This window comes from Ictalurus punctatus, chromosome 17 (genome assembly GCF_001660625.3).
Source record: "Ictalurus punctatus breed USDA103 chromosome 17, Coco_2.0, whole genome shotgun sequence".
Taxonomy (NCBI): domain Eukaryota; kingdom Metazoa; phylum Chordata; class Actinopteri; order Siluriformes; family Ictaluridae; genus Ictalurus; species Ictalurus punctatus.
The window spans coordinates 9,690,976-9,711,822 of NC_030432.2; positions in this window are offsets into that span (position 1 = coordinate 9,690,976).

Genomic DNA, 20,847 nt, shown 5'->3' on the forward strand with positions numbered 1-20,847 from the left:
CGTCACAAAAATAAGACAAACATAACTAGATTTCTATGTGCAGTAAATATAATAAAACATTAGACCAGGATCAAAATAATCATTTATGTTAACATTAAGTGAAATCTTTCAAAATGAAGGAGACACAAAGGCATACTCTTTGTTTAGGCTGTTTATTGGAACCATACTTTAACACAGAAAAAAGTAATCATGTAGTTATGCATGTCTCTAAGAAACATTATCTATCTTATCTTATGTTTCAATAAGAAATCAGAGCACTGAGTCACTGGCAGTCCTCAAACGATGTCTGAAAACCTGTCTCTTCCTGATTGTAATTAAATTAGCACTTTAATAATAAATTTGTTGTGTTGTTTGTGTGCTTTTCTTACGATACTACCTCCACAACAGAGTTGTTCAACTGATGGTATTCTTAGTCCATGACCTAATGAACCAGTATCAGGATATATTTATTGATAGAAAGCACTTCTGTAAGTCGTTCTGGTTACAGGCGTCTGCCAAATGCATATAAATATAAATATTAGTAATTACACAAATTTGTCATTCTTATTTAGTTAGTTATTCTTAGAAGAGCTCGGGTTTGTTCTAAATCCCCAAATTGTGTTGAAATTTGGCACCAACTACAAAAGCAAGATCTAGAGTGCTGCAGCTGGCACGTTCGACTTACTTCCACTTCACCTCCCCTTCCTTCTGCTTTGCTTCCGCTTCCTCTGATTCAGTCTTGAGACATCAATAATATATGACACAGCAGGACCAGGAGATCTGCTGCTGCAACTAATGAAGTCCCCAGACCTGAAGAGCTACAATAGGCTATAGTCAACCACTGGAGTTAGGAAACCGGTAGTGTGTTCTACAATAAGGCTGCATTTCCTTTAACAAAAGAGCGTTGTTCTTTTTCTACAAAAGTTTTCGGAGACTGTCTGATGATCTGTGTTTGCTAAGTATGAGCTAAACCTGTCTGAAGGAGTTATGAATGTGGGGCCTTCTCTTCTCGGCTTGGTCTGCACCACTCTCATAACAGAAAGAGTGGACAATTCAGTGTTTTCCTTGAATCCCATCCCATTTCTTGGTGATGATGCTCTACACCAATGCTCTTGTTGCATTCCATTGAAACTTAACAGCTGGTAAAAGATTTTAGTGCAGTCACCGTTCCGGAAAAGTAGAGCCGTTCCTCTCATGCACATATGAATGCTTCACACTTAGCCCACTCTTCTGTGGAAAAGGCTCCACTTCATGGCACCGAGGTTGGAAAGTTTCATCACAAATACTCTAGTGAGAGGACGCAACTGAGGATGAAGCATGTCAGAGAGCCGTTTGTCACGTGGTCTAGTGCTCACTGAGCGCTCTGTTGCTGTTCAACTCTACTCGTATTCTAACCGCTTTGTTTTTAACCACTGAGAGCTCAACTGTCTGTCTCTCTGTACTGAGGTCAAGAATGTCTTAGCAAGTTGGACACACTTCTCCTGACAGACTTTTTGTTTCATGGTGTTTTCCCCAGCGAGAGAAAATTCTATTTGGGGAAAAGATTGGTGTCATTTGCAAAGTTTCCATCCACTTTTTGCAGGGTTCTGTTATTGAAAATTGGGGGGGGGGGGGGGGGGGGGGGGGGGGATTATTTTATTTTTTTTGCGAAATTTTCTGTCTTTTACTTGTTTTCATCCAGTTGGCATTTTACCGATGAAATGGTGTGTGTGATGTGTGTTATCCCTTAAAAAAACAGCAAATGTTCACGTAAGTTTTGGTGTATCGCAAAAGAAATCTCCACTTGAGCCGTTTGCATACGTAATTTTGTATATTTCAGAAATTGTGTACCTTAAATGTCCTCAAATCTGTGTTAAATTGATACAGTATTGAGACAATGAATTGAAATCGGCCCGCTTTCTCTCTTTCGGGCATTTGCCTCACACCTCCAGGGTTGGGGGTTTAATTCCAGCCTCCGTTTGTTTGAGTTTACATGTTCTTACCCATGCTTTGAGGGTTTCCTCCAAGCATCCCCCAGTTAAAAGACATGTTTTAGGCTGATTAGCATTTGCAAATTGTTCGTAGTGTGTGAATGTGTGTGATTGTGTTCTACGATGTGTAGGCATCGCATCCACGGTGCATCCACAGTCTTGTGCCCTGAGTTCCCTGGAATAGGCTCCAGACTCCCCATGACCCTGTGTAGGAAAAGTACTACAGAAAATGGATGGACATCAGAATATAGCAGTTGCTCATCTGATAGGCTTCCAAATAACTGCCCTTATGTGAAGAAGCCCATGGGTCCGGGAGGTCGTGGTGGAGAGACACTTGACAGAAAGTAATTGTTGCTTATTTTGCTCCCATTGCAGATTGCCACCGGTTCCAACCTGAAAGCGGATTCCCATCACCCTGTTCAAGCTGGCAACCTTCGCCAAGTACATAGTCGGGGAACTTTCGGGGTTAGTAAAATGACCATCCACTGATGTTGTATATGCTCTGTGTACAGCTAATAAAGAAAAATTAGTAATGTTGCGTTATATCAGGCTGCCATATGTAGCGGAGGCCAATGAAATTGCATACCGTAATTCCTTTTTGCATCTTGTGCCAGAGGTTTACGGCGTGCTGGATGGCACACACATTCCTATCCTTCCCCTGAAAGGAATTTCTGTCATATCACACATTTTTGTAGTGTCAACATAGAATTTATGCGCTAAAGTTAACCGGAAAAAGATTATTCCAACATGAAACTTTATTGATAATTTGCTTTTCCATCAGCTATATCGGTAAATTTCAATCCGCTAAACCTTTTTCTTTGCAAAAAAGTTATTGGATGGAAATGTAGCTATTGACAGACCAGTTCAAAGCTTCACATATGCTTGATTCTTAATACTGTGTGTTGTTACCTAGATGATTAACAACTGTTTTTATGTTTCGTCCTGAGCAGTTAAACTGCTCTTCAGAAAAATCCTCCAGGTCCTGCAACATTCTTTGCTTTTCCAGCATCTTCTGCATATTTGACCCCTTTCCAACAGCACCTATATGATTTCGAGATCCATCTTTTCACACTGAGGAGAACTGAGGGACAACCATTACAACAAAAGGTACAAACATTCACTGATGCTCAAGAAGGCAACACGATACATTACGAGCCGGGGGTGTGTAAATTTTTGAACAGGATGGTCGGTGAAAATTGTTATAATTTTTTCCTCTGGGGAACATGTAAATATTGTTAAGTAGACTTTGAAGGGCAATACAAAATGAAGAAAATAAGATCTTTAAACAAAATAATAACAATTCAACATCATTGTAATCTCATTTCTTGCTGTAGTACAACATAGTAGAATATACTGTATGCTGATTACAGCAGTGCAGGAATATGTTCGCTGCCAACATGGCAATTTCTCTGTGGGTTATTTTTTACAAAATGGCAACGTCCAGTAACGGTCCTGAATATAGACAACAGTGACGCACGCTAAAGAGAATGCTGATTACAAATGCTTCAAATCTGGTTAAAGATGCCTGTCTGATCATAGCCTGAAAGTGATATTAATACAAGTCCATTTGGGCTGAATCATCATCGAGCTAAAGCTTGTTCACATGTTTGTGTGAATAGCTGTGTGGATAACCCAGTTTTAATATGTAATAACCCAAAACATTACATTTCCGGCTTTTATTTTTGCTCCTTCTACTTAACAAAACATGCACTATCCCCCAGTTCATGTTACATGAATAAGCATAAAAAGCTTATTACAGTAAATGACTATTCTATCCTGCCATTAATGCCATTAGAAGTTCCAGTTTGAGATGTAAATTTCCGTTGGTGCGTAACCACCCTTCTCAAACATCAGGATAAATGGCTTCAATTAAACTGCAGTGGGTTTGGTTTAAAGTATTCTGTGCCCTTATAACAAAGCTGCAGGAGCCACCGGGTGTGTTTTTTTTGGTGTGTGTGATCTCGTTATTCTACTTCTGTCTTTCACTGTTACATGCTCTGAAGCATCTGCAGTAAACAGCAGGACACCAAAGCAGAGTGAAGTCTTTTGGGGATGCTGTGTCTCAGCTCCATCTCCAGCTTCCAAATCTAGCAAGACAAATGCGGCCTACTTTCTTCTGCGTTCTACTTTTGGTCCTCTACGACTCAAAGTCTGTTCTTTCTCACTGCTCTGACCACCTGAATGCTTTTGATGGACCTCTCGTCTCTCTTTTCATCAGGAAAGAAAACATTACCAGACTGTATTTGATCACAGGTTACACACATGTACTCCTGGCTCTTGCTGACATTTTGTCCCTCTTTGAGAAAAATCAATTGATCACTACAGACCCTGACCTTGCTCCACATTTATTCTCCATTTCCATGGGTATGTAATGGCCATTTATATTTTTTTATGATGGCTCCGCATGAAAGATAAGATTGAGACATGGACTTGCAGATAACTAAAAGCCTTTTGCCAGAGCAATTATGACCCGAACCCACATGTTGACATTTCCAGACACCATAGATCTCTGGTTTCTATCTGAGGCCGTCCATTTCAACCATATTAACTGATACATGGGCAGTGTGGGCGACTGCTGTGTGTGCATTTTGTTTGGTTAACAGATTAGCTTTGTGGGTGGCTGCAAACAGAGAAAGTGTTGATTTAAACTGAACTTATTTACATCCTATCTCTGGTTTAACAATCTTGTCGAACGTTTGTGAGCACGTATACACTCGTTAATCTTAATGTCCTACTTGCAACTTTATATATGGAAAAATACTTTATACTGGAGAGTATTACTGTAGCTTTCAATGTTTTTTTTTGAAGTTTCTATGACAATGGAATGTCAAAAGTCATTAGAATAACAAACAGCCTGTTCAAATGGAGTCAGGGGTTTCTGAGCTATGCAACAGTTACACATGCTTATTATGAACACAATGCTCCTAAACTGGGGAATTTTCATAGCAATAGCTTGAAGACCTAGTGTTTAAAACCCATAATTGAATGTTATTTACTTTATCCATCAAAACCAACTAGCATTCAGTTAAACTGATGATTTTGGAATGGAAATGAAAATGATGCCTTGAGTCTTTATCTTCTACCTTCTAATATTACTCAGTGACTGATTTCACTGAAAAAAATTTCTCTAATTTCTACATTCAAACCAGTATATTGTAAATGTGTTATATTCCGATACGTTAACCAATCTGGTATTCTGGGGAAATATTTATAGTAGGCAAATCATCTAAGCACCTTACTGTACAGCTACTGTAACACTGCACTGTATATATTGCTGTGTTATTGCAAAATGTCTTATATATGTCATATCCATATTGTAATAAGACAGTAAACATAAAGTGTCATTACCCATACTGCAAAACCATGCACCAGAAGCATAGAAATGTCTCACTTTGTCCATTATTTTCATATATTTGAGTGTAGCAGGGTAAGTGCACTAACTATAAACTGGAGTTAAAGATCGTTTTAGCCTAGGTAGATAACGAACATTCACTAGCCAGCCTGATATTTTAAATAGATAATGAGATAATGAGTCTTTATTGGTCACAGCACAATGAAATTCTTTTCTTCGCATACCCCAGCATGTCAGGAAGTTGGGGTCAGAGCACAGGGTCAGCCATGATGCAGCGCCCCTGGAGCAGAGAGGGTTAAGGGCCTGGCTCAAGGGCCCAACAGTGGCAGCTTGGCAGTGCTGGGGCTGGAACCCCCAACCTGTTTGTTCTCAAACATAGTATCCCCCAGGACCCTGTGTAAGATAAGCGGTATGGAAAGTGGATGAATGGATGGATAATTGGCAATAAAGCTGCTGCAGTGGTGGTATTTGCAGTAATACACTGTAATACAGGTTTGCACTCAAATTGAAACATTAAATAGTATATGCCATTACCGTAAAGGTTAACCCTGAACAACAGCACGATTAGGCTTGCTTCTCTATATACTCTATGACAAATTTGGACAGCGGTCTTGTCATTGTTTGGATAGGACCTGACTTACTAGAAAATAAATGCAGCTATGAGAGGTTTTTGACTGGGTGGTCATTGAGATCTAAGCCAGCATGAAGATGAGCTCAGCAAGCTGTACCGTATGACCAGCATATTTTTATATATCAAGCTGTTTGTTGTCTGTTGTTGCAGTACACTCAGAGCATGATTCATGGCTGCATTAATCATGATTCATTTAAAAATAAGTTTTCGCATCCTGTCATAGTTCATTGAGGTCAACCTGACTATCTCTGGAAACTGCGGACCCATAGACGAGCCACGACTTTGCTGGACTGTGTATTTCTGTTCATTTCCATCTTTCCTGTGATTTTATTTTTTAATATTCAGTTACTTAAATATTTTTGAAGTTTTGAAATTTTTGCCTAAATAAAGTAACCATTCACTGTATTCCTAATTAAATTAAGAAGTAATGAAAAATGAATACATAGATCAATTAAAATGAATATGCAGTCATTTCTTAGGACTATGAAAACATTATGGAGCACAATCATTATAAAAAATAAGCTTTTTTTAAAGTCCCATCCATAGTATAATTCCACCTCAACCCAGTGTTCACAGGACAGGCTCCGGATCCATCTCAACCCTGACTAGTATCATGAGGTTGTCTTTGTGCGAGACCACAAGAACTGTTAACGGTTCAATAAAAATCTGATGAAAACCTTTTCATAAGCAGAGACCCAGTACTTTACTTCTATTAAGTGGACTCTAACTAGTTATCCATGAAACCTATCCAGAATTAATGCAGTATGGCACTTGGCTCAAATGAAAAAGCAGTAAACAAGTCTTACACCCCTCTGGCCATTTTCTTCCATTAGGATCACCTCTTGCCTGTTGGTAAGTGTGTTTAGTAGGACAGAAACACTACTGGGTCTCGCCTTGGAGCATACGGACAGAGAGGAGTGTAAACCGAGCCTGATGGAGTAGCTCACTGACAGGCTTCTTCACACCATGATGAATCCCGCTCACCTTGGCGACTTCTCCCGGAACCAGACTTTGGAGGAAGAGAGTAAGCACTAAAAGACTGCAGTGCTATTGGAGAAGACAGCACTATTGTCCTCTTCATCGTGCAGAATCTCTGACCTTGCACATTTATGCAGTCTCCAGAAATCTTGATTGGGCTCAAATTTCGCCACACAGGCAGTGGCTGAGGCCATTAATCCTCTGGGCTTTAGAAGAGTGGGGCTGGAAGACAGCAAAGTGTCGAATGCTATTCCAGAGCGAATCTGTTATGTCTGATTAGCGTCATAGGGTGGGGTTGTGGAGGAGCCTTGTATCATTAGCTCTAACAATCCGGTTAAGCTGCCTCTCGGGTTCGGTGTATTGTGAGCAGAAAAGGACTGTTCGGTACAATTCAGTTCAGTGTGAGCACTTTTAGCAATAGAAATCATCACAAAGCAGCTTTATAGAAATCTGGATATAATGTGAAAGCCAGAGATGGCAGTGGCAAGGAGAAATAACTTGACAAAACATGAAGAAACCTTGAGAGAAACCAGACTCAGAAGGAAACTCACACTCTTCTAGGTGGTACCAGATAAGGGTCATGGTGGCTTAGTGGTTAGCACATTTACTTCACACCTCCAGGGTTGGGGGCTTAAATACTGCCTCTGCGCTATGTGCACAGAGCTTGCATGTTCTCTCTGCACTTCTGGGGTTTCCTGCAGGTACTCCCCCAGCCCAAAGATATGTGTTGTAGGCTGATTGGCATTTCCAAATTGACTGTAATGTGTGAATGAGTGTGCAATTGTGTCCTGTGATGGGTTGGTACCCTGTCCAGGGTGTGCTTCGAGTTCCCTGGGATAGGCTCCAGCCTTCCTTGCAGGGGTGCCACTAAGAATTTTGGGCCCCATGAGGAAGATTGCAGTTTGCCTGATCAACCGTGCATTAATCCTGTCTAATCAGCAATATTCTTGGCAATTCAATGTTCATACACACAGAAAGCAGGTCTGGCACCTGCCTTTTCTACCATATTGAAACTAAATCAGCGCTGAAATGTTGCTGGATGAGTGGCTCTAAAATTCGACTCACCCAGAATATAAACCATTTCCAGCCCTGCATATGACATATTGTACCTATGATGCTGATTAATTTATGATACTGATTCATTCATGTTATACAATGCAAATGTACATCAAGCTAGTGCCCTGGCTGACTGCCTTCAGTCTAAAAAACTGCTGATATTAGCTTAAACCATTCTTAAACTGTGTCAGTTGTGCTGTTGTGCTCAGCTCTCTTTTCAAAGAAATTAATTAGTGCTTTCCTTCGGTTTGCTTTCTTTCTTTTCTTTTTTGGTACCCCGATTTCCTTTTCTTGGGGAAAGACATGACTATCATACAGTAGTAGCAGTCACTCAGCTCGATTAGCTGCGTTTAGAGACGAATCCTAGAGCAGGGGGTGATGAAACCAATTTGTGCCTTTTGTAAGGGGTGAGATTGGCCTCAGAGAGCCTCCGCTATTTTTCTGGGATACAAAGTTCACTCAACCGATTTATTCAGCCAATTAAAATTTTTGTTATGACTCTAATTACTTAAAAATAAAAAATTGCAAACAAAAGCAAATGTTCATTCCAAGATTTTCGAGGGCCATCCCCTCATTGGGGCCCTGGTTAGTCAATCTCAAGCACACTTCGACGCCTCTGCTTCCCCGTGACCCTGTGTAGGATAAGTGTATGGAAAATTAATGGATGGATATTTTGTATAAACATTTTGTGAATAAATATCCTAGGATGGCCACAGGGCAGATTTTAAGATTGCAGCAGCAGTCCTTTAGGTACAATTCTACAGTATCCAGGTGAGATTACCCACTGAAGCAAGGGTTTTTGGGAAGTTCAGATATTTAGAGGATCAGTTACCAGTGAAGAATCGGTGCTATTTACTACTTCCATTTATTCTTCTGTGTCTGGGAATAGCTCTCATTTCTGTGTGCATTTTCACTGACCACTATTATCTGGTGACTCTCTAGGGGATTACCACTCAAAATCCCATTTAAATATGTATATCATGTGCTTGTTATAAATGCCAGGTTGTAGATTTAAGTAATAACTTGGTAACTACTTTGTCTATAGCAAGAGCTTTGGTCCTCAAATTGGGGTCTGGGGAGACCGTGAAGCATAGTCAATGGTGTTATATTTATTATTAAGTTCTATTAGTTATTAGCCTATTTTACAGGTCACTTGAATTAAATGTGTTTAATCCAAACTTACTCAAAAACAAGAAGGACTATAAATAATATAAATTTGGGGCTTATATGTCCTGTGGGTGGAAAGATCAGAAGAGCTCAATGGCTCCAAAATATTATTGTACATATTTAAACAATGAGCTTAATATTTGAATAGTTGGATTACATTTGTAAAGTGCATCTGTACTGAGGAGGTCACTCGAATTTATTGACTACAAAAACCTTTGGAGTAGCCCTACCTATGTGTTAGACTGTCGCATTACAAAAGTATCGTTCCTGCAATGTTATGAAAGCTATCTACTTTAATAATGATTTATTTCACAATGTTAATTAGCAGTAGGAAAATGCTTAAGCTATTGTCCCTATAAATTCAGATTTTATAGGAACGGTGATAAACCTTCTCTCTCTCAAAACAGAAAACTTGACACAAGAACCATGATGTTTAGAAAACCATCTGCTAGCCTCAAATTGTTAGCTGGAAGTCTGGGTGAGTGATGGATTACATCAGTAAACACTGACCTCACCATGACCCATCAGCATTCAGAAACTGGATTAACTACAGCCAGTGGACACCTCCTGACTTAGCAAACACAGCAACACCACAATAGTCTCCATGATGGTATCTCCAATCAGCTCAGGGTCACACCATTCCTTTTCGATCAGATGTTGGATTATGAATGTGCAGCATGAAGAATTGGCTGCAGAGAGAATGGCCTGTTTGCGTGCTTAGCAGAGAGAGGAAGAGAAAAGAGCGGGGAGTGAGAAATCTCTTTTAAAGCTCAGACAGCGCTTTTGGTGCCAGCTGCTGTATTAGCTTGAAATTACTGCCACTCTTTGGCCCTTAAATGAATGAGAGCTGGCGTTTGTTCAGTTTATGAGCAGCCAAGATTTATTATGCTGTGGCTGCTGATCTGACAAGCAAACAGTGAAATATGTGAACGTTCGCATGGCTGCTCTATCAATATTTATAATGGTGTATGATATAGTTAATGAAATTATAAGCTCCTCTTAAAAAGGCAGGTATTTTCTTTTTCCCCATTAGTGGTGTTTAGAGGCCTCCAAATCTGCTGGGTCAATCAAGGTAATGATGCCAAACCTTACTGAAGCTGTTTGAGAGCAGTGCATACTACAGAAACAAATGCAGGCAGTGTATGTTAGAGACAAAAAGACATTTGCTTAACAGTGGCTACAATGTTAAGAGTGGTGATTATATAACGTGAAGGCTCTGGTTCTCCATTTTTTTTTCCTCTTTAGACCCCTGAGAATAAATGTCAATGCCAAGAAAAGCTTAACAGAAATCCTGGAACGCATACCGTACACACACACACACACACACACACACACACACACACACACACACACACACATACTTATTGGATAGGCCAACTCAGCCGAGCTGGCTAAAGGCTCAGATGGCTCTTCCGCAGTGTCTCTTGGAGAGCTGTGTGTTTTTGTGATGTCTCAGCATTGGACGCAGTACAACACTGAGAACAGCCTGCATGTCTGTGTCATTTGAGTCCTGTTCTTTGTAAACCTCAGCCAGGCTGATTTCCTAAAGAGCTACCCTGCAGCACCGTCTAATAGAGTCAGAGGTTCCATGCATGTCACTCTGATGGCATGCACAAGGCTCGTGTTTCAAGCAGAAAGCACCAAGAACGCGGTTAAAACACCACCTCAATTTTTCAATGGCCCATGATTCATTTTTGGAGCATTTTCTTTACCAGTCTGCTACAGTATTCAGTTCTGACTTCACAGCCACACTGACACTCGCTCACGCTTTCTTTTTTCAATCTAGATATGAAGTTTCATGCCTTTTTTCCATCAACTTTTACTCCTCTATATGTGATAACAGAATGGTTTGATGACTTGAGATCAACTTCCAGTGCTGAATAATAAGAATCTGTTCAACATAAACTGCGGTGCTTGAAAGTTTGTGAACCTTCTAAAAAATGTCTATATATCTGCACAGATATGACCTAAAACATCATCAGATTGAAAGCAGACAAAACGAACCAAATTAAACAAATGAGACAACATATTATACTTGGTCATTTATGTATTGAGGAACATCCAATAAGACATCTGTGAGTGGCAATCCCATTAATTGAATACCAGACTCTAATTTCACCTCCAAATGAACTGCTAATCCTAGAGTTTCACATACTTTTGCCACTCACAGAAATGTAATATTGGATAATTTTCCTTAATAAAAAATTGACCAGGTATAACATGTTTGTTTCATTTGTTTAATTGGATTCTCTTTATGTACTTTTAGGACCTGTATGAAAATCGGATGAGGTTTTAGGTCATATATATGCAGAAATATAGATAATTCTAAAGGGGTCACAAACTTTCAAGTACCACTGAACATACCATGTAGCATATCATCCAGCCTAATCAGATCTTACCTCTGTGTGAACCTGAATGAATTAACACATTGTGTTGATGTAGACTGATTTCATATTTAGTCTAAGACTAATCACATTTTACACCTATGTAGGAACCTGCTAGAAGGTGATGATAATAATAAGGTGATGATGACCAGTGTTTCAAGTAACTAATATAAAAAAACAAGTAAAGCTCAACGCTGATAGCACCAGCAGGGATGCCTACATCACCACCAAGTCTAGTACTTCTTTTTACTAATTTGTATACCTGAAATAAACAGAAAAGAAGTTAATGAACAAAAACAATTTCAGACATTTGACCTTGCTGTGATCTTGACCCTGTTTGTATAAATGCCAAAATCTAATCAGTTCATCTGTTGGTTACAATGACAATTCCATATCAATCCTACAAACATACAAACCAATTGTTCTTGACATATTGCGCTAATGAGAATCTTGAGCGAATGCATGGATAGACGGACAGACAGACAGATAGACATAAAACCTGATGGACAGACAATCACCACTAAAGAAACACCACTCCACATGAAAACAAATGAACCATGCCCTGAATACAAAGACTATTGATATAAGCTAATTTTCTTATCCTTAATGCCAACATGAACCTGTTTTTATGTGTGTTTTCATCTTGCTTTATCCAGGTCATGGTACAGAACAGTACAGAATACACTCTGGAACCGTGGGTGAGAGGCTAATACATACACACTTTCACACCAAAGATTAGTGTGGAACAGCTAATTCTTCTGTTTTTGGGAGAACCTGAAAAAGAACTTGAAACAAACATACAAATAATAATGATTGAACCCGAGAGCTGTGAATCCCAGTGCTACCTGCTCCATCACCACATTGTCCTGTAAAGAGTTTAATACATGCTAAATGTTATTTCAGCTAATGCTAGACCACAGAGCAAGGAGTGCTGTACATTCTGTTGCTCATTATGAACCTTAAATATTTCCAGACACATATTAAAAGTATAAAAGATATGGGTACCACCCCAGTGGCAGGAAATGGTGCTGTTTTGTAAACCTCTCTGAGAGTATAGCACAGATGATACTCTGTGGGAGGGAACAAAGTGAACAAACCTTTATGAGGCAGACAGTAAAAACATAGTGTTAGGCCACATTTCACTTTATAGCATGAGATGACCCAAATGACAAATGGAACAATGCAGTATTTGATTTCCAGAGTACGATAAACTGTGCGCTAATGTTGCACTAGATGAGAGCTTAAGTGTTATTTGAATTCAGAATGACTTTAGATTGAGGATCTTTCTGAGCATTATTTAAACAACTACCTTCCGTGTTTGTACATCCGGTCACACTTTATTGACTGTTAACATATTTCTGCTCCATTAGCTCTCTCTCACACAAACCATAAACACGGGTGTATGAGACTCGCTGGCACTCTGTCACTCTGCCAGGGGCCATTTGTTCAACCGTGAAGGCTGGCTGAATAGTAAATAAATCGAAAGCTCATTTCTCATCCTTCACATGTGGCAGATACCGCCATTTCCTTTCACGCTGACAGTTACCTTCAGCACATGCAGAGCACCTTCTAATTCTGTCCTTATTTAAAGATAACACTTCGAACCACTGAGACTCTGCAATTAATGCTTTCCCTGTAATCAATCACATGGACTGTGAAATAAAAAACAATTGTTTCAGATTGTTTCAGAAGCATACTCACTCAGTGGGCAACTGAAGATCAGATGTGTCACCTTCCTGAGCCCAGTTCACCAATTAAACTGGAGAGACCGTGTGCTAATTCTGTGGTAGTAAGGGTTAGAGTGCGTGTTTGCCACAAAGAAGTGCGTAAACTGATCTGCAGTGCCGAGGCAATCTCAAGACCATGTCTGTTTGTTTTTTCATAGACTTCTATGCAGATTTTTAAAAAACGTTTGTGACAGAAGATTGATAAACAAACTATTTTGTGTGCCCACAGTGCATTGTCTCGATGCATGAACTATTCTGTGGACTACTTTACTGTGAATATCTCATATATTATGTCTCATATACACGTATGTGGGAGCATAATTGATACACACAGACACACACTAATGTAATGTACTATTTTCAGAAGATGTGGGTGGCTCTTTCTCTCAAAGCGAGTAGGTGTTTAATGAATTAAATTGCTGGTACATACAATGTGTTGTCTTTTAACTCTGGGTCTCCTTGGGCACACAGAGAGCTACTGTGCATGGTAGAGGTTCAAGGCTTCGGCCTAATTAGCTCAAATGCATTGGGAATAATTAAAGCTGGTCTCTATACATTTCAAAGCCTTCTGGTTCACATGGGCTTTCGGCTATGTACAACAATAATTCACATTTACTCATATGGCAGACACTTTTGTTTTTGCTTTTATTCAAGGAATACAGTGCATACAGCTGAGCAGTTAAGGACTGTCCTGGGATTTAAACCCTCAACCATTCGGTCACCTTCTACAGAGTTTAGACTGCCTACCTGATGCTTTGCTACAGTTTCTTAAATACAGATTCATTCTCCTCAGATTCTCCTTATAGGCCTGTGCACGCTCCACTATAAGATTTTAGAGGAATTAACTGTTTTTAACTGGTTCCATTAACTGTTTAACTTCTTCCGAGTCCAGTGCAACGCAAGATGATTGCACTGGTGAGAGTTCCGAGCAAGCTGTAATCCTCTCATTACTCTTTCTTCCACTCTGTCACTCATGCCTCCATTACCTCCCACACACAGGTCATCTCACTGACAACTCAAGGAGACTCGTGGACAATCTCTCCACATGTCACTTTAGGGCATGTTACAATGTTTCTAAGAACACTATTAGCACTTTACTGATGCTAAGTCCTATCTCTGTGCAATACATTATTCAATATATTGATATAAACTGACATATTTATTACATGTTACACATCAAATTTAATGACTATTTATTTTACTATCTTTTGCACTCTTGTTCACATACTGTGACTGCACATGTTCTAGTGTTTACAGTTCGGATCTGTGTACAAACTGTACTGTACTGTACGTACATGCTATCTAGGCACGCATACCATACATACTAATATATTCTGCATATGTTGTGTATATATATTATATTTGTAAAGAAGCTCTTTCCACCTCTTTCCTCTCTCCTCCCCCCTTTTATCTTCTATCTTGATGTATGTGTATTATTTTGTATTGCACAGCTGTAGAGTAACTGAGCCAAGCATTTCAATGTGCAATTGTCTCTGACATTTTGTGCACATGAGAAATAAACTTGAAACTTGACGTACATAAGAAAAAAAAAGAGTAAAAGATCTTTAAAATGTGAGTTTGGATGTCAAAAAAGGAAAATGAAAAGGAAGTCATTACAGATTTCAGTTGGTTGATGTTGGTTTTGTCATTATTGAGATATTTTTGTGGGGTTTTTTTATATGGTTTGATGTCACAAAGTAAATATTTGTTTACTTTTATCCAAGTAAATAACTGATATCACAAAGTTCTACTGGCCTAACAAGTGGGATGTGAGTGATCCTACAAGTGTTTCATGCTATTTTAATGGGATACATTTGACAAGGGAAAAATAAAGCAGTTCTGAATGTTGAGTCATGTGATGCCAATGATTGGGTGGTTCTGATTATTTTCCAATAACAGCACATCCAGGCGTGTATTATTCCTCTTATACCACAGCTATTTGCCTATTATTACTTTTTATTATTAATTAACTGACACCTTCTGGCCAATCAACAGTGCTGTTACAATTCATTCATACACACTGAATATGTCATGGATCTTTAACTGAATCAAGAATGAGTGGACTCTTGAAACTACTGGATGCTGATTGGAAAATGTTTTATCTCATGTAATCTTTTTTCTTCATAGCAAATCAAGCTCAGCAATAATTAGCAAACGGATCTTGTTCCAAAGTGTAGAGGAAGAAAAGTGCGGAGTTTGCTAGTCTCTGAATGTGCTCTCTTCTGAAATGTTGATCGTTCCCTGGGGGTTACAATTCATTTGAAAGCCTTAAATCTCCATGATGAGAGTTTACATGTTTTATATCGACCACATTTGTCCAATTGAAAATTACCGTCTGGACTTTGTTATATTATTTCAGCTATAAACTGAAATCTTTTTTCTCCCCAGGCTATGTCTGCAGTCCCCTGCTTGTCTCCTGTTATCAATGGCTGTGAAAAAAATCCAGCCAACAATTTCCTCATTATGACCAAGTTGCACTCAGGGCTACAGTTTTGTCGTCAGTGAAACACTGAGTAGTTTTAATTAGAAAAGAATTTGCATTGTTTCTCACAGAAGTCGCCGCACTGTTGATTTCCAAATTGCTTGTTAAGCATTATGACTCAGGCTCTGCAGGGACTGTGGTTTATAACACGCCAACACAACAAGCTGTGACAGAATACAGAATAATAAAGTGAACAGCATTTTAACTTGCTTTTCTCGCTTATTTATTCTCGCTAGTTCAGAAAGTATTTTCTCACATACAAAGAGGAAAAGAGGATAGTTGGAGAGAAACAGTTCACTGTAGACAAATCTGGCGATCAGTGAGACAGGCTTTATGCAATAAATGATTATTTTACAGGAAGGGGTCAGAATGCAGCTGGAGCACTCATCCTGTGCTGTGAGCTCATTGACTGAAAAGCAGAGCACGAGTCTCCAAACGCTTCCTTTTCGCAAAAAGGCCCGGTTTCAGGGTCTGACAACTTCTGAAAAACTTTTTCTTTTTTTGGGGGGGGGGGTTGGGACAAATTTCCAAGCGGGTTTATGAATGTGTAATCAGCCACCACAGATGAGAACAGCAGGATGCCATCTAGGCAACAGGAATATACAGTGACTTCACATCTTTTTGTAAACAGATTTATTCAATCAAGATTCTGCCCAGGCATGAGAACACATTTAATTAAATCAAGACTTCACTTATTCATATGTTGCTAAAAAAACAACAACCTAGTAACCCATGTGAATCCTTCCTACATGCAAAGCTGCCAGATATAAACATATATTATATTCATATGACCATTCAGTCACTGTCACCTAGCCCATCATGGTCAGTTTATGATCACTGCACTGCCATTGGCCAGACACTTTTGGTTGCTTGATTCATCTCATCAGTACAGTTCCAGAAACTTGTAGAATTTATGGCAAAACACATTAAAGATGTTCTGGTAGCTCATGTTGGCCCAACATCTTATTAAATCCCATCACTCAAATCTTATCTGAGCAGTGGTGGCCCTACAGTGGCCCCTTTCCTTTGCTGGAGGGAGTAGATAGAGGAGGGCATATACATATAGGTGACAAAGGAACAACCAACATAAAGTGTCTTAGTAAATGGTTTGCACTTCTACAGAGCACTTTACACTGTTTCTCGCTCACCCATTCACACACACACTCACGCCAAGCAAGGCCAGAGGGAACAACTTGGTGTTCAGTGTCTTGCCCAAGGACACTTCGGCATGTGGAGTCATGTAGGCCGGGGATCCAACTGCCAACCCTGTGATTAATGGACAATCCATTCTACCATGTGCGCCACAGCCACCCATAGTAAGGAGTAGGGCCAACACGAGCCACCAAAACAGCTTCAATGTGCTTTGGCATCGATTCTAGAAATTTCTGGAATTGTACTAGGGAAGAAAACCATTCTTCTTAAAGATATTGGTGTTTAAATGTGCAACATGTCCCTCCAAAATCTATCATAGGTGTTTGTTAGGTTGAAATCTAGTGGCTTGACGGTCATAGCATATGATTTAGATCATGCTCATCAAATCATACAGTGAGATCTCATGCCTCATCTTCAATAATTGCTTTATCCTGGTCAGAGTTGCAGTGGCTCCAGAGCCTATCCTGGGAACACTAGGTGTTCCCACCCTACCCAATCCACTTTGGATGGGGTGCCAATCCATTGCAGGCCCCATGCACACACACATTCACACTCTCATTCACATGAAAAGGTGATTTACAGTAGCCAGTCCACCTACCAGGAGGAGGAACCCCATAAGGACAGTAAGCCAAACTCAGGATAAAACTAGGCACCCTGGAGATGTGAGGTGGCAAAAGTAACCACTAGCCACCCAGATCACTCCCATCAGGATAGAAAAAGTTCTATCATAGAATAAAAGTGATTGGTCGGAATAATCTCGTATTGATTTGCAGTGACCCTTTCCTCTTAGGTGAGAAGAGCCACTAGTAAAGTTTCCTTTAATTTGTCACCCATATACAGCCACCAACCAGCAGTCTTTCCAACAGAGAGAGGACTTTAGAACTCTCAGGAGGTCTCCTTTGTTTTTCTCTCTTCCCCTGATCTCACTCCATCCCTGCTGGCCCATATGGCCACACGGTGTGGGACGCTTTGACTTCCTCCCATTCTCCCAGGACTCCCATCTGTTACCACAATTTACAGTACAGTCTGGGTATATTCTCCTCCAGCCTCCAGAGACATATTGTTAAAGATGCCATGCTTGACCCTACTGCTTCACATTTTGTTTGGTGAGAATTCAGCATATGAATAGCCGACATCCCAGACAAGGAAATGCATAGAAAACCATACCCTAGGGAGACTGAGGTAACATACTGTATGAGTGTGAGATATTTTCTGCCTGAGAAATCTTAAATGGATTCTTGGTATACAACAATGCACAGCTTAGCATGATTAAGTACAGTATATTAACTGTTTACGATCAAAACGCCAACTTTGCCATCTGAGAAGTGTCATGAAAGTGATGAGTTCAGTTGCCGAGTCCCAAGGCTCTCAGCAAGCCAGATTTGTTAACAGCTCCCTTGAACTGAGGCGGTGATGACAGATGTGACCACTTTCCTATTTAACAATTACTCTATAAAAAGTGTCATTTATCTTTCTGTCTGTATTTGTCTCATTGAAAAGTCCATTTTTTGAGAGTATCCTCTCCAGTGCTAATATGCTGTGATGCCTCTGCTGACTGTCTGTGCAGGTTGTTGAAGGTGAAAAAAAAAAACCCAATTGCTGAAGTAATAGTAAAGACTTTTATAAAGATTTTAACTAGAGGCAAGAAACAAATGAAAAAACAGACAAGAGTAGACCCCAGATTTGAGGCATTTAATTAAGGGTGAATGGGTGGGGGTTTACTGCAACAGATTTTGGTTAATTGGTTATTGTAAGTTAAATTATTTTAAATTGGTCCAGTGAGTGTTAACAATAGAGCTATCACTAGACATGTTTACAGCATTAGCAAATTACGCAGGATTAACAGAACAGAGATAATTCTCACAGAATAGTTACTCCAGCTCATACTGCTTTTTAAAAAAAATATATATATATTTTTTTTTAGAACTAAATCCCACTCTGATTATTATATGAGTATAATTTCTAAACAGATGGGTGATACTAGTAATTAGTATTCCAAGTGAGAAAATGTTAGTTTTGTTTGCAGAATGCCAAAAACAATGTAAGAATATGCTCTGTAGTGAGGTTACATTGCTTCTCCAGGTCTTAGCTTAGTATTACTCTTGCTTTTGGCTTTCATATTAAGCACCATTAGTCTAAAGGCTGTCCGATCTGCCCTTTTGAGATGTCTTGTTGAGGATTTATTTGCTTACTCTGGCTATTTTGCCAAGAAGTTACTTTAGCTTGAAAGTGCCCAGGCCTATAAGAAGAAAATCAATATATTTTTTAGAATCAGAAGGCTGTAATGTCAAAGAGATAAGAAACCTAGATTCTGCTTCGGGCTGAGATTGACACATCCACGCCACCACCCTATTGGCAGGGTAACTTTCCAGTTTCCCTTTGAGTTGAATTAAGCGGCACAAAAATTTTCGTGAAAATGTGTAGCACTGTGTAACATACGGATACGTGACATTTCATTGATATTTCAAGGCAAGAGAACAAATAATTGCTTTAAACTGGAGAAAAGATATGAGAATATGTGCGATTTCATTTTATGAAGGACTTTATGTAGGAATTAAGGCAGGATGAATATCTGCAATACTGCAATTTTTTCTCTATATATAATAGACACTGCTGGCATCCATACTGAGCAGCGGCACATGGAATAAATTCCGGCAGATATACATTAAGAGCTTCAAAATGTTCACATCAAACATCTGAAAAAAATAAAATAAACTGAGCTCAATGACATTGACCATGGCATGCTTGTGGGGCCAGAGTATATCAGAAACTGCTCATTTTCATACACAGTAGTTTCCAGAGCAGGTGCACAGTGGCTTAGTGGTTAGCACGTTTGCCTTACACCAAAGGGTCTGGGGTTTGATTCCCGCCAGGGAGTTTGCATGTTCTCCCCATGCTGCGGGGGTTTCCAAAGAGATAAAGATATGCATGGTAGGCTGATTGGTGTGTCTGTAGTGTGTGATTGTGCCCTGCGATGGACTGGCACCCTGTCCAGGGTGTACCCTGCCTTGTGCCCAATGCTTCCTAGGATAGGCTCTAGGTTCCCCTGTGACCCTGAAAAGGAGTAAGTGGTTGAAGATTGTCTGGATAGTCTCCAGAGCTGTGGTCACCAACCCTGTTCTACCTTCCTGAAGACTTCATCTCCAACCATAATCATGCCCACCTGACCGCTTAATCATTGCCTTAAGAAGCTAATTATTGTATTAAGGTGTATTACATTTTGGTTGGAGATGAAACCTTCAGGAAGGTAGAGCTCCATAAAGAGGATTGCTGACCATTGTGCTAGAGTTTACACTGGTTTGGATGTGGTAGTTCTGTTGGCAGAAATGTCTTATTAATGAGAGAGGTCAGAGGAGAATGGCCAGACTGGTTCAAACTGCAGGAATGTCCACAGTAACTCATATAACCACTCTTTACAACCACAGTGAGCAGAAAAGCAACACAGCAAGCACCACACGCTGAACTTTGAGGTGGGTGGGCTACACCAGCAGAAACCACTCCTGAGGATCCACTCCTGTAAGACAAGAACAGGAATCTGACCTCCAGTCAACACAGACTGACTGAAAGTCCAACTGACCAGTTTTGGTGAAACAGCTACTACAGCTGTACGTCGTCCAGACTGTTCCTATTGTGAAAACTACCGTCGGTGTGTCGAAACTGCTGTCTCTTTAACACAAGACGCACCGTGAGCCTACATTGTGAAATTCAACCACAAAGGGCGGGGTCTAGCGCTGTCCTCAATATCTGCGCCAATCACATACTTGGAGACAAACACGGTCAGAGATCTGTGATCCAATCAGATCTTTGTGTCCCGCTAGACTCATCCATAGGAGTCGAGTTGCCGTGTAGTGCGTTATCCTTGATTTATATACTTTATAATTTGACAGCAAATCCAGGTGAGGTTTTAACGTGTGTATGCAACTAATCACTCAAGTGTTGTCAGTTGTTAAGAGTTCTTATTGAGTCTTC